The sequence below is a fragment of the Hylobates moloch genome, unplaced genomic scaffold, assembly GCF_009828535.3.
Source record: "Hylobates moloch isolate HMO894 unplaced genomic scaffold, HMol_V3 SCAFFOLD_6, whole genome shotgun sequence".
Lineage (NCBI taxonomy): Eukaryota > Metazoa > Chordata > Mammalia > Primates > Hylobatidae > Hylobates > Hylobates moloch.
In genome coordinates this window covers 23,189,019-23,201,019 of record NW_026652281.1, presented here as the reverse complement: position 1 = coordinate 23,201,019, position 12,001 = coordinate 23,189,019, and positions in this window count along the sequence as shown.

Genomic DNA, 12,001 nt, shown 5'->3' with positions numbered 1-12,001 from the left:
GAAAATGGAAGATGGTGGCCTTGTCATCCACTGGATAATCTATTCCTTCTTTAAAGGGGACAGTATTATTTAACTGCCATCTTCTCTTTCCATGTAGCTAAGGAGCATCTCCTGTCATCACATCTCTTGACTCTTCAAGAGAGTAAGCCCCAGATAAAAACTTGAATCGAATTATATTAGTTTGCTGGAGCAGCAATAACAAAGTATTACAACTGAGTAGCTTAAACCAGTGGTCTCCAACTTTTTTAGCACCAAGGACTGGTTTTCTGGAAGACAATATTTTCATGGCCAAGGTGGGGGCTGGCAGGTGGTTTTGGAATGAAAGTGTTCCACCTCAGATCATCAGGTATTAGATTCCCATAAGGAGCATGCAATTTAGATTCCTCGCATGCACCGTTCACAGTGAGAATTTAATGCCCCCGCTGATCTGACAGGAGACGGAGCTCGGGTGGTAATGCTTGCTCCCCCTGCCGCTCACCTCTTGCTGTGCAGCCACTTCCTAACAGTTCATGGGGACTTGTTCAGGTGAACGGCCCGGAGTTGGGGACCCCTGCCTTAAACAACAGAAATTTATTTTCTCACAATTTTGGACCCTGGAAGTTCGAGATCAAGGTGTCAGCTGGGTTGGTTTCTTCTGAGGCCTCTCAACCTGGCGTGCAGATGTCTTCTCTCTGTGTTTTCACATGAGTTTCCTTCTGTGTCTTTTCCCTGGTCTCCTCTTATAAAAACACCAGGCGTTTTGGATTAGAGCCCACCCTAATGACCTCATTTTAACGTAATTAATTCTTTAAAGACCCTATCTCCAAATATAATAATGTTCTGAGGTACTGAAGGTTAGAACTTCCTATAAATTTTAGGAGAACACACAATTCAACCCATAACATCAGTGTAGGCCAGGCGAAACTTTGTTCCAAGGTAAATCTTGGCAATGATAATAATTATACAGTGCTTACAATGTGAAAGGCATGGTTGTGGGCCTTTTAAATGTGTTAACTTACTGAATTCTCACAGCATCCTTATGAGGTAGAAAATATTATTATTCCTACTTTATGGTGATACATTAAGGCACAGGGAGATTAAATAATTCACTCATGCAGCATCTGGTGACGCTGGGATTGAAGTCCAAGCAGTATCTAGTTTGTAGTTTGTGTTTTAGCTGGGTCAGAGCTTTCATGGTGACAAATGACCTACTATGACCTTGAGGCTGTACAGTAGAGGCACTTAAGAGCTAAAAGTTAGAGTTTTGTGATTGCCAGAAATGCAAATAATCCTTATCAAATCAGGTTTACATAAAGGTTCTGTGGATGCACACCTATTCTCACACAATGGGTTTGGCCATTCTGATGAATCAGCTGGATTTCTGTTGAATCAACTGGATTTGAAGTAACAAAGTACTCTTTATCGTCTAGAGAAGGTTCAGAGACTGAAAGAAAGCAAAGTTCCTTAAATTAATGCTTTGGAACCAAAGATATCAACAAGAGTCTCTGAGTATCTGAGATAATTACTAGGACAAAGTTTGGAAATTTCTGGAAATGCTGTAATTTGTGTTTGTTTTGGTAAGTGTTATTGCTACTTTTCAGCCACCGTTAGTATAAAAATTAAAACTGAAAAAAAGGTTTTCATCTATTTTCCAGATCTATAAACTAAGAATAATCTAGAGAGGTCAATTCCTAATTAGAACCTAGTTTGGGAGACCAGGATCCTAAAACTCAGTGGTAACTCTAAAGAGTAAAAATCTACCCCAGAGCTATACATGAAAGATTGGAATTTTACAAGGAGGTTTGCATTTTAAAACTGGTAGCTGAGATTTCACCAGGTGAGGACACCTCTGTGCATCTTTCCGACATCTTTCTATTTATTTTTCCTCTTTCTATCGCTCTTTCTCTCTTTTTTCCCCTCTCTCTCTCATAGTTATGTGGAAGAGTAAAGCAATAAGAAAAAAATGGGTTTATTCACATTTTCTCTTCCTCTTCAAATGAAATGAAGTAATTTCTCCACAGGGCCGATTATGCCTAGTTAATTGATTTTCTTAATCAGCTATTTTGGAAAAACAATTGAGCTTTGTGAACTTCTGGATGTTTTTCTCACGGGAGATTTGAGAAGCACACACCCACTGTTCTTTGTATTTCTAGACTACGTAATTGGAGCATATATCAAGGCAATTTTTTCATACCTTCTATTTGCATGTAATTTTCCTCCTTGACTGATTTTTTTTTTCTCACTTCTTGTGTGCTTACACTAAGGCATTACAGGGAATGACATTTCTGTTTGGAGCCTGTGAAACATTGCAATTTGAGGCTGTAATGCCTAAAACTGTTATCGCAGGTCCAAATGGGACTATATTATATAATTGTGATGTGTACCAACTTAGAGCAAACTCTTTTTCTTAATGTAAAAAAAAGACATTTGATTTGCTAACCAATTATGCGATCATCATAATCAGCATTTATTTTCACTTGGCTGAAATCATGTCCAAAACTGAAGAGACACAAGTATGAAGAGAGTGGGGATAATGAAGGGAATAAGTAAAACAATTTTGATATGATGTATTAACCTAAGAAATACAAAGATGTTTTTGAATTACATTTTTTCCTTCAAATTGTCTTTGAATCAAGATGTGATTTTAAAAAACTATTTACTAGCACTTAATATATTTAAATTTCCAAAAGTATTCTCCTAGTCTATTCTTTTTCCTCCTTGTTACTATTACTACAATTTGGTGGCAATTATAAGGTGACAAATTAACTCTAGTGCTTTGGAACAATGGTGATGCTAAAACTTCTCAGCTTCCCTCTTACCAGTTTTCAAAATAAAATAGTTATGCTATGCAAGGAAGTGGCTGAAAGAGCACATTTATGTATGTATTTGTATATGATAAAAAGATTGGGGCATGTGTTATATTATTCGATTAGTTATGGGTAGCAGGATCCTGGGTAATTTTTAAAAACTCTGTTTGTTATTTTCAATCACTAGATATAGACATATATATAGATGACTACTCCATCTCCGTCTCCAGCTTCAACATCTTGAAGCCATCAGCTCTTACCATCTCTCATCTAGATATTCTTAAATGGGAGTTTAGGTAAACTAAAAGATTCCAAGCTGAACTTATTATAATATCCCCAGATTCCTCAATTTCCCATATTTCTACTCACATAATTATTTTCCTTTCAGCTACCGAAATCTAAAACCTGGAAAACCTAACTCTGGGTTTCTGGTCTCGTTTCTCACAAGTAATCAGTCAATTCTAATGGGTACCATCACCTCACAGCCTATAGATCACAGACTTCCCCTCTGTTATCTGTAGGACTAATACCCAGTTCTCTGTTATTTCTTATGCTAACTGTCACAATAAGCAATCAATTAATTAGTCAGCTAGCTCTTAAAACATATTTTCCCTCTCAAGACATTTATAAAGTTTTAGACACAGTTCTGTCACAACCTCAATTGAGGGTAAACATATTATCCGATAGAGGATTTTTCTTAGATGTGCTAACTAATGGTAAATAATTCTCCAATCTGTAAATTATTTTTGTGGGAACTATAGGCATTTTGAGCCATAATCTTCATCCAGGATGATTAAGCCTGCATAAAAATTCCAAGTAGTGCCAATTTGCCATACCTGGTATTCTAAACAAGCTTTTTTCTCTTTCTTTTTTTTTTTTTTTTGGTTTTCATACCATTCACTAAAATGTAAGATAATTGAAAGATTAAAAGAATTATTTTATAAAGCTTATCAATACAGCCAAATCTAGTAAGAATTGTAATGGAAATCGTTTTGATGTTCAATGGGCTTGATAAAGGAAGATGAATTTGTTGAAACTCAACCATGAATGAAAAATGAATTGTGACATGGCAAACATTGCCCACATGAATTTCTAGGGTCAGATTTGTAGCTGAGTACCTGATCAATGAAAGTTTTACTGTAAAGAGCCAAATGGATCAAGTCATGGATAGCTTTCTTCACCTCTAAGCAGTTTACGACAAAGTATTTTTTAAAAAATTTATTTTATATGAATGACGCAATCTTTCTATTAAGAAGAAAATTAGGTCATTGAATTATTCAGAAACTGAATGGTTATATAATAATCAAATGTAGATATTCTGGTCACTTCCTGTGTCTCAAGCGGCTATTAAGAAGGCAAGGAGAAACTTATTCTTCCTATGGGATGCACTTCCAACTTTCTTAAGAAAAACATCACAGAAACATATACCTATTTTTCTGCTTCAGAATCCACCAATATCATCTGAACTCAGCAAAGCCACAAAGCATAGGAGATCTTCCACACTGATTAAAACTTAGCTAAGGAGGTTATTACTACTGAATTCCATTCTACCTGAAATTCTCTACATTTTGCATTCAAGTTTAAACATAAATATTATTTACAAAGCCATTAAAATATTCAAATGCTATCTATGTTCTCTTTTTCTCCTTCTAACATAGAAACAAAAATATTTAAATTTTTTGAACTTCAATCCAGTGATTATTGAATTAAAACCATATTTAGAACTTTTTAAAAATTTAGTAACATTTTCTATTTCTGTTTTACAATCAAGAAGTCCAGAATGGGAAAATAAGTTGGTTTATTTTTTCTTAAAGAAAAAAACCAACAAAACATATATGGGCCTTCTGAGAAAATAGCCTTAGTATCCTTATTTATGAAGAATTTTTTTGAAAGAAAATGGTAGGAAACCCTCAATGATAATTTGATCTTCGGCTGTCAACTAACTCTGCCCAGAATATCTTTCATTTATATATATATATATGTGTGTGTGTGTGTGTGTGTGTGTGTGTGTGTGTGTATGTGTGTATATATGAAGTGTATATATATATGTATATATATGAAGTGTATATATATGTATATATATGAAATGTATATATGTATATATATGAAATGTATATATGTATATACAAAATATATATGTGTATATATGTATATTTATGAAATATATATGTATATATAAGTATATATATGTGTATATATACGTGTGTGTGTATATATGTGTGTGTGTGTATATATATATACACTCAGCCTCCTGAGTAGCTGGGACTACAGTCACGTGCCACCACACCCAGCTAATTTTTGAATTTTTAGTACAGATGGGGTTTCACCATGTTGGCCAAGATGGTCTCATTCTCTTGAACTCCTGATCCACCTCCCTCAGCCTCCCAAAATGTTGGGATTACAGGCATGAGCCACCGTGCCTGGCCTCCATTAACATATATTTTTAATTTTACATTGTAAGGATGCTGACAACAAAGCTTTTTATCTTGAAATATAATGTTCTTACATAGAAACCTAACTTGAAAATTTATGGAGACTTTGGCTGTGTTCAAGTAGTTCTTTCTCTGTGTTAGCTTTGGAAAATATTGGTTGGCAGCTATATTTTTACAGTCTTATTTATATGTAATAGAGCAAGTAGAAGGTCATAGAAATCTAAGCTTGGAGCCATCTCTACCTGTATGGAGGTATCTCATATATCCCTTGAATTAAAGTAAGTATTATGTATTCTATATGTGTTAGTAAAGCAATTAAAAACATCATTTTTCTACTTTTGACTTTTTATTTAAAAAGATGGTTAAGGAAATAATCAATAACAAGATCACAGAAGGAAAAAGGCCAATAAAGCCTCTAATGATTTTCAATAAGTGGTATAATTTTGAGTGTAAATACAAAATACGTTTTAAAATCACATACATGGAAAAGTGTCCATATTTCATATTTACTATACTGTGTTAATTTGTATTTGTTTTCATTCTAGGAATGAAAGCACATACAAAGCCTCAGGCTGAAAAGTTCTGATTATTAGCAATGATAGTAAGGATTGTTCATAATATACAATATTGAACAGAGAAAAAAATCTTAGATTTTTATTGGCTCTGCTGTTTTGCAGTACAAATGCAGACTCCCTAAAGAAATGAGATGCGTCAAGTAGTGCTTTAAATACGGCCTCTTACAAACATAGGGAATGATTATTTCTGCAAGTTTCAGTTTGCAACAGCACCATATGCAGTGGCAGCTGAGCACTGGAGCTTGGAGACCCAGGGATCTTTTGGAACCCAAAAAAGAAATTGTGACTTGCATACAAAGTGCTAAAAGTATCACTTTTCCCTAGTTCTAAATTATGCTGAGACTTCAAGGGGATAAAAAAGACAAAGAAACATATTGTATTTCCAACCTAATGATCTTTAACAGGGAACTAAGCAAATTAAGATGAAATTAATTATATGTAAAATATCCCCCCCACCCTACATTTTTCAAATAATATTGAAAAATCCTTCTTTTCTGCAGCAGGCAGTGTAGTGTCAGCTACACGTCTTTGCTCATTAAAAAAAATATCATTTTTATTGTGTCTTCTCAACATTATCAAAAGATTCAAAATCATGGTGAAAGATCAAGGAGAAAATTTATTCCTCAGGTGTTGACTCTGTTCCCAAGTCACTCAAGCATTGCTCCATTGCTCTGTGGCAGCCTGAGAACACTCAATTCAATTATAAGCTGCAGCCATGAGGGATCATGTTTTAATCTGTGTATAAACAAAGGAATAAAATAAAAACATCACATTTACAAATTCTAAAGATGCTGCTTTTTATAATCTGAAACCAGGAATTATTGCAATCATATTACTTGATTCCCATAATGGGAAGAAATAGGGCGCATCTGCATGTAAAGCCAGGCATCCCTACTACAAATGACATACAATTAATGTGAAAATCACCACCCACTAGAAGCAAAAGGAAGACATCTAAGAATGCCATACAGTCGTGTATTTAACAATAGCTGTCATGTATTAAAAGACGCACATTTTCACATTATTGCTTTTCTAAAGAACCTGATTCATTTAGTTTCCCGAAAATGGGAAAATAATTGGAAAAAGTGAGCTCAGTTTTCTAGCCATGGTCTAGCCCCTTTTAGGTAGGTTTCTGGAATCTAAATGTGGGAACATAATTCTGCATTTTTTTTTTTTTGAAAATAAAAATTGCTTTGGGGAAGAATGGTTGCCACCGTCAGTGTGCTAGTATCTAGATGTAAATAAGAACCCATAAAATCCTCTCACAATCTAATGACTTGTTGTAACCCACCTGCCAGCTACCTGAATCATTTAGCATACCTCAATAAAAACTGTATTACTTTAACACTAAATGTGATTAAGACTTTATGCTGGCACTTAATTATAGCTCTCTGCACTTTGTTTTTGTTGCATTTCCTTTGAGCATCAGTTTTGCATATTTTGAAAAACAACAAGCTAACACCCAGGAAGAGATATTAGAAATAGTATAACATAGCCCAGGGGTCCCCAGTCCCAGTGGGCTGGTAAGAACCGGGCCACACAGCAGGAGGTAAGCAGCGGGTGAGCGTTACTGCCTGAGCAACGCCTCCTGTCAGATCAGCACTGGCATTAGATTCTCATAGGAGTACCAAACCTATTGTGAGCTGTGCACGCAAGAGTTGCCTGCTCCTTGTGAGAATCTAAACCAATGCTTGATGATCTGAGTATCTGAGGTGAAACAGTTTCATCTCTAAAGTATCCAACCCCCAGCCCCCACCTCCCACCCCCACATCCCTCTGCCTTCTGTGGAAAAAATGTCTTCTATGAAACCATTCCCTCATGCCAAAAAGGTTGGGGACCACTGACATAGTCTATAAATAAAGAGGATTTTTTTTTTTTCAAATTGTGGCACAAACACAAAACTCTCACTGGCTTCTATTTCCCTGCAACATTCCAAGTGAAGGAGAATTCTTCTGTCAGAAAATGATCAGTCTGCGGTGTTGGCATACTGGTATTTGACCATAGAGGACTGAGGAGACTCATTTGTACATGACTTTTATTTCCAGGAGGAGTGTATTTATTTAATTTCTCATAGAAAAAAGTCTATATAACCAGATAGCTGCATAGCCAGATGACCTTCTACTGCTCCTTCAAATAGGTCAAAATGAGCAGTGATTCCTCTTATTGGGAAATAATCAGTGTTTTTTCTTTTCTTTTTTCTTTAGGAATAGAATGTTATTGTGAACTTTTGTCTGTAACAGAGAAGTGATAATTCGTTCATGTTTGAAAGATACTCCCTCAATGTTTAAATCAATAATCAGCCAAATGGGAAGATTGCAGCCATGCTTGGTGCAGACTTCCTACCATTAGTGCCTATCTTTTTGGACTAGGAGAACCTAACTGTGTTGGTCATGGGTCTTACTTAGGGTTGGTCAAACCATTTAGCTGGGCTGTATTTACTAAAGTCTGATAGGCAATAGAACGAGACCAATACATGTCAAAAATTCACATTTGAAGTGAATCTCAACCATGGCTGAGGCTTACATTTGGTTTCTTCCCAACTGTAAAGAAATGGAACATCTGGGGAGATTATCCAGATACACATTTTGATATTCCACTGCAACGTAAAGCATTAAAGGAATGCACTTTAAACAACTGTGTTTAAAAGCGGGGGTGGGGGGCAATTTAGTTCTCTTCACTGTGTAGAAATGGAAAATATTTCACCTCAGTATTTCTCTTATATGTGTATGAGATAATGCTAATACTTATACTCAATAAATAATATGAGTGACATAAATTAATATGGGCATAAATGAATACTAATGCCTAGAGAAAATGAGTGATTTGCCTTGCTTTATTGATTGGTTTACAAATGATGTTTACTGTCATATAGAAATTGTGGCTGCCTTGAACATGGCTAGTTAATTTGCTACATTAATCTGATGGTGACAGAGCTTAATTTCTCTGAGTCTTATCCAAAATAAACACGCCTGAATTTCACCATGGTGGTAGTTCTGAAATGTTCCCACTTCAGCAAAACTATTAATATCTACTGCCCAAAAACATAATTATAGCAATAACTCTCCACTAAGAAATTTAATTAGTACTTCTAGGTAGAGGAGAGTACAACTTTAAGCATAACTTAAACTTTCAACATGGCTCAAAAATGTCAAAAATCACTGCTTAAAGAAAACCATGTAACTGAAAAGCACCCATTCAACATATTGCTATAAATAAGTGTTATCTGCCTTATCACCAGACAGAGTTAGGATAGAGGTGTGTTGTTGTTGAGGTGTGGTGTTAAATTTACTCCAGTATTTGAAAGGCAACTTTTATTGAAAATTGAAGATAACCTCTGAAAATCTTGAGTTATAAACAATCTGAGACCTCTGCCCCTTTTGTTGAAAGCTTCTGTTTTATATGTCCCACAAGAGACATATTTACATCAAAAATGGAAACACTTGAGCCTTGCTCAGTTAGTACAGAAAATGCAATCCAACTTCCTTTGGTTGATGTTTTATTAATAAAAATTGAAAAGAAACCTTCCATGAACTTGTAATTAGTTTACCATGCAAAGTGTTGACAAAAGCTCGAGTTCAACACTCTGGATTTCCCCCATGCTTGGCTGAATGAGAACAGTTCCTGGTGGCAATCATGCTGGGTCATGAAACTAATTGTGCTTTGTGAGGGTGAAAATTCTCAATTTCCGAGCAGGGGACACTGCTGCATGACGGATGAATGTTAGAAATGTGGGATGCTGTGCTCTTTCATCTCTGTCACTGGATATTTATTCTGACTCGGCTTCTAAATTATTCATTTTCTTTAAGCAATCAATATTAATAATCTGATTTGCTCCCTGGCATTTTTAGTCACACTTCTGTTTAACTGACTGTAAATAAAGGTCACTTGGAGGCTTCCTGCTGCTGTTCGGGAGGTCCTTGCCTAATTAATTCCCGACACTTTTTTCCCTATGACTGTGATTAGCAGTTGCAATCAGGTTGAGCAATTAGCTGCCTCCTTGCACTGTGATTTGCTCAGTACGGCCCCCAAGATGAGGCTCCGTTTGGTCATTCAGTCTTTACTCTAAAAAGTAGCTTGAGTAGGGAGGATTTATTTTTCACTTCAAGGTTTACAAATTTGCGGATAATTATAGAGGAGATTATTAAACCCATCTGCCAGCTGCTTTAGTCATCTCCCTGTTTAGGGTCCTCAAATCCTGAGCACCTTGGGAAGAGTGCAGCTTGCTGATGTTCTGGAATGAGAAAGGGTGGGGTTGCAATCCCGGCCTCCCCACTTACAAGCTCTTTGACCTTGGACTGTCTCTGTCAATTAAAAGAAGCCCTCCTTCAGGGTTTGTAGTGAATATTAAATGATGCTAAATTTACAAATGGATTCAACAAATATTTATTAAGAACCAGAAAGTTCTGGGTATGGGCTGTTTTGTAGAAACACGGTATGATGGTAGTAGAGAAAGAGAATGAGTATGTAAGCAAACAAGTATATCCATAAATTGTGACTAACCTTGTGAAGGAAAAGAACTGAATGCTATGAGAGAGAGCATGTAACTTTAGATTGGGTGGTGCAGGAAAGCCTTGCTGAGGAAGAACATTAAGTTGTATGTGTTCTAGGAGCAGAAAGAGTGTGTATGTCTGCAGTGCAGTGAACTCTAGCTCAGCAGGTGGAGGGCACGGTAGGAGACAGAATTGAGGTGGTATCTTTGGCCAGCTCACTCATTCAGGGGACAGAATGGCAGAGTGGTTGTGACTGGATTCAAATCCCAGCTCTGCCGTTGATTACATTCATGACAATGAGCAAATCATTTAACCTCTTTATGTTTGCTTTTCTTACCTCATAGGATTGTTGAAGGCAGTAAACAGGATTATATGAAATATTCAAACAAGCTTTGAAAACAGTAAGCACCCAGTGATGCTAAATATTATCATTGGATACTGATAAAAAGTTTGTATTATGTTGAGTATGATGAGAGGGCTCTGGCGTGTCTTTAAATTATTTAAAGGTCAGGGTGACTATAGCATGAAAAATAATATTGAAAGAGAACAAGGTGAAAATGAAGATTCAGATTGGAAGGCTATATTCTTGCTCTAAGTTGACAAAGTGGAAATGGAAAGATGCAAAAAGAGATAACACCGTCGATGTGTCCAATATACAGTAAGAGCTCAATAAATATTAGTTATCATCACTCTGATAATTTACTCACCCACTAATTGCCCTTTATGTCCTTGTACCAGGTGATGATAGGTACTTAGCTTTTACTTAGAATATACATTGCTTAATATATGAGAAGTGTAATCATTCATCTAAATTATTCATTTTTAGTTATCCTAGTAGTGTCAGATATATGTGAGCAAATGGGTTATATGAGCATTCATTTTGGGCATGTTTCTAAAAATATGAAGAAGCTGGGAGGCAGCCGAAAAGGACTAGTCCATGTATTATGCCAAGTTGTGGCTGGCAATGTAGTAGCTCAAAACCGGCAGAACAGGAAGTGGGTGATAAGTAGGGGTGAGAAGCGTGAGGTCTGAAGCAGTGAAGGACAGTGATCCAGGTTAGGATGGAGGCAGGATACACTATGGTTGGGAGCAGGTAAGATTCAGCAATCAGGAGGATGCAAATGAGGAGCAACCCAGGTTAAAGCAGTCAAGAGGTAGGATTCACTTATTAATATATTCATTCATTTAACAGTTATTTGTTAAATGCTTACTCTATGTCTGTTCACTTTTCTGGGACCTGGGGATTCAGACACAATGGACAAAAATCTGTGGCCTCATGAAGCTTACATTTCTGAAAGTGAAAGCAGATAACTGGTGGTAAATTAGTAAATTGCTATGTCAAAAAATGATAAGAAAAATACAGTAGAAATAGACTACTATTTGATGGCTTTCACATGGGCTGATGAGATAGAAGCTAATGGAGGGTTCTGAGAGGAGGAGTGACATGATTTATGTTTTAAAATGATCCCTCTGGCTCAGAATAGACTGTAGGGTCAAAGATAAGTTAGGAGGTTGTTCTAAAACTCTGATGGGAGAAGATAGTGACTTGAACATGAATGGTAGCAGCAGAGGGGCTGAGAAGTGGCAGGATTCTGGATATAGTTGGAAGATAGAGCCAATTGGATTTACTGCTGAATGGGATGTAGGATGTGAGAGAAAGATGCAAGTGTTCAGCAATGTGCTAGAACCAGCTCCCACCAGTTAAGAAGAGCTGATTG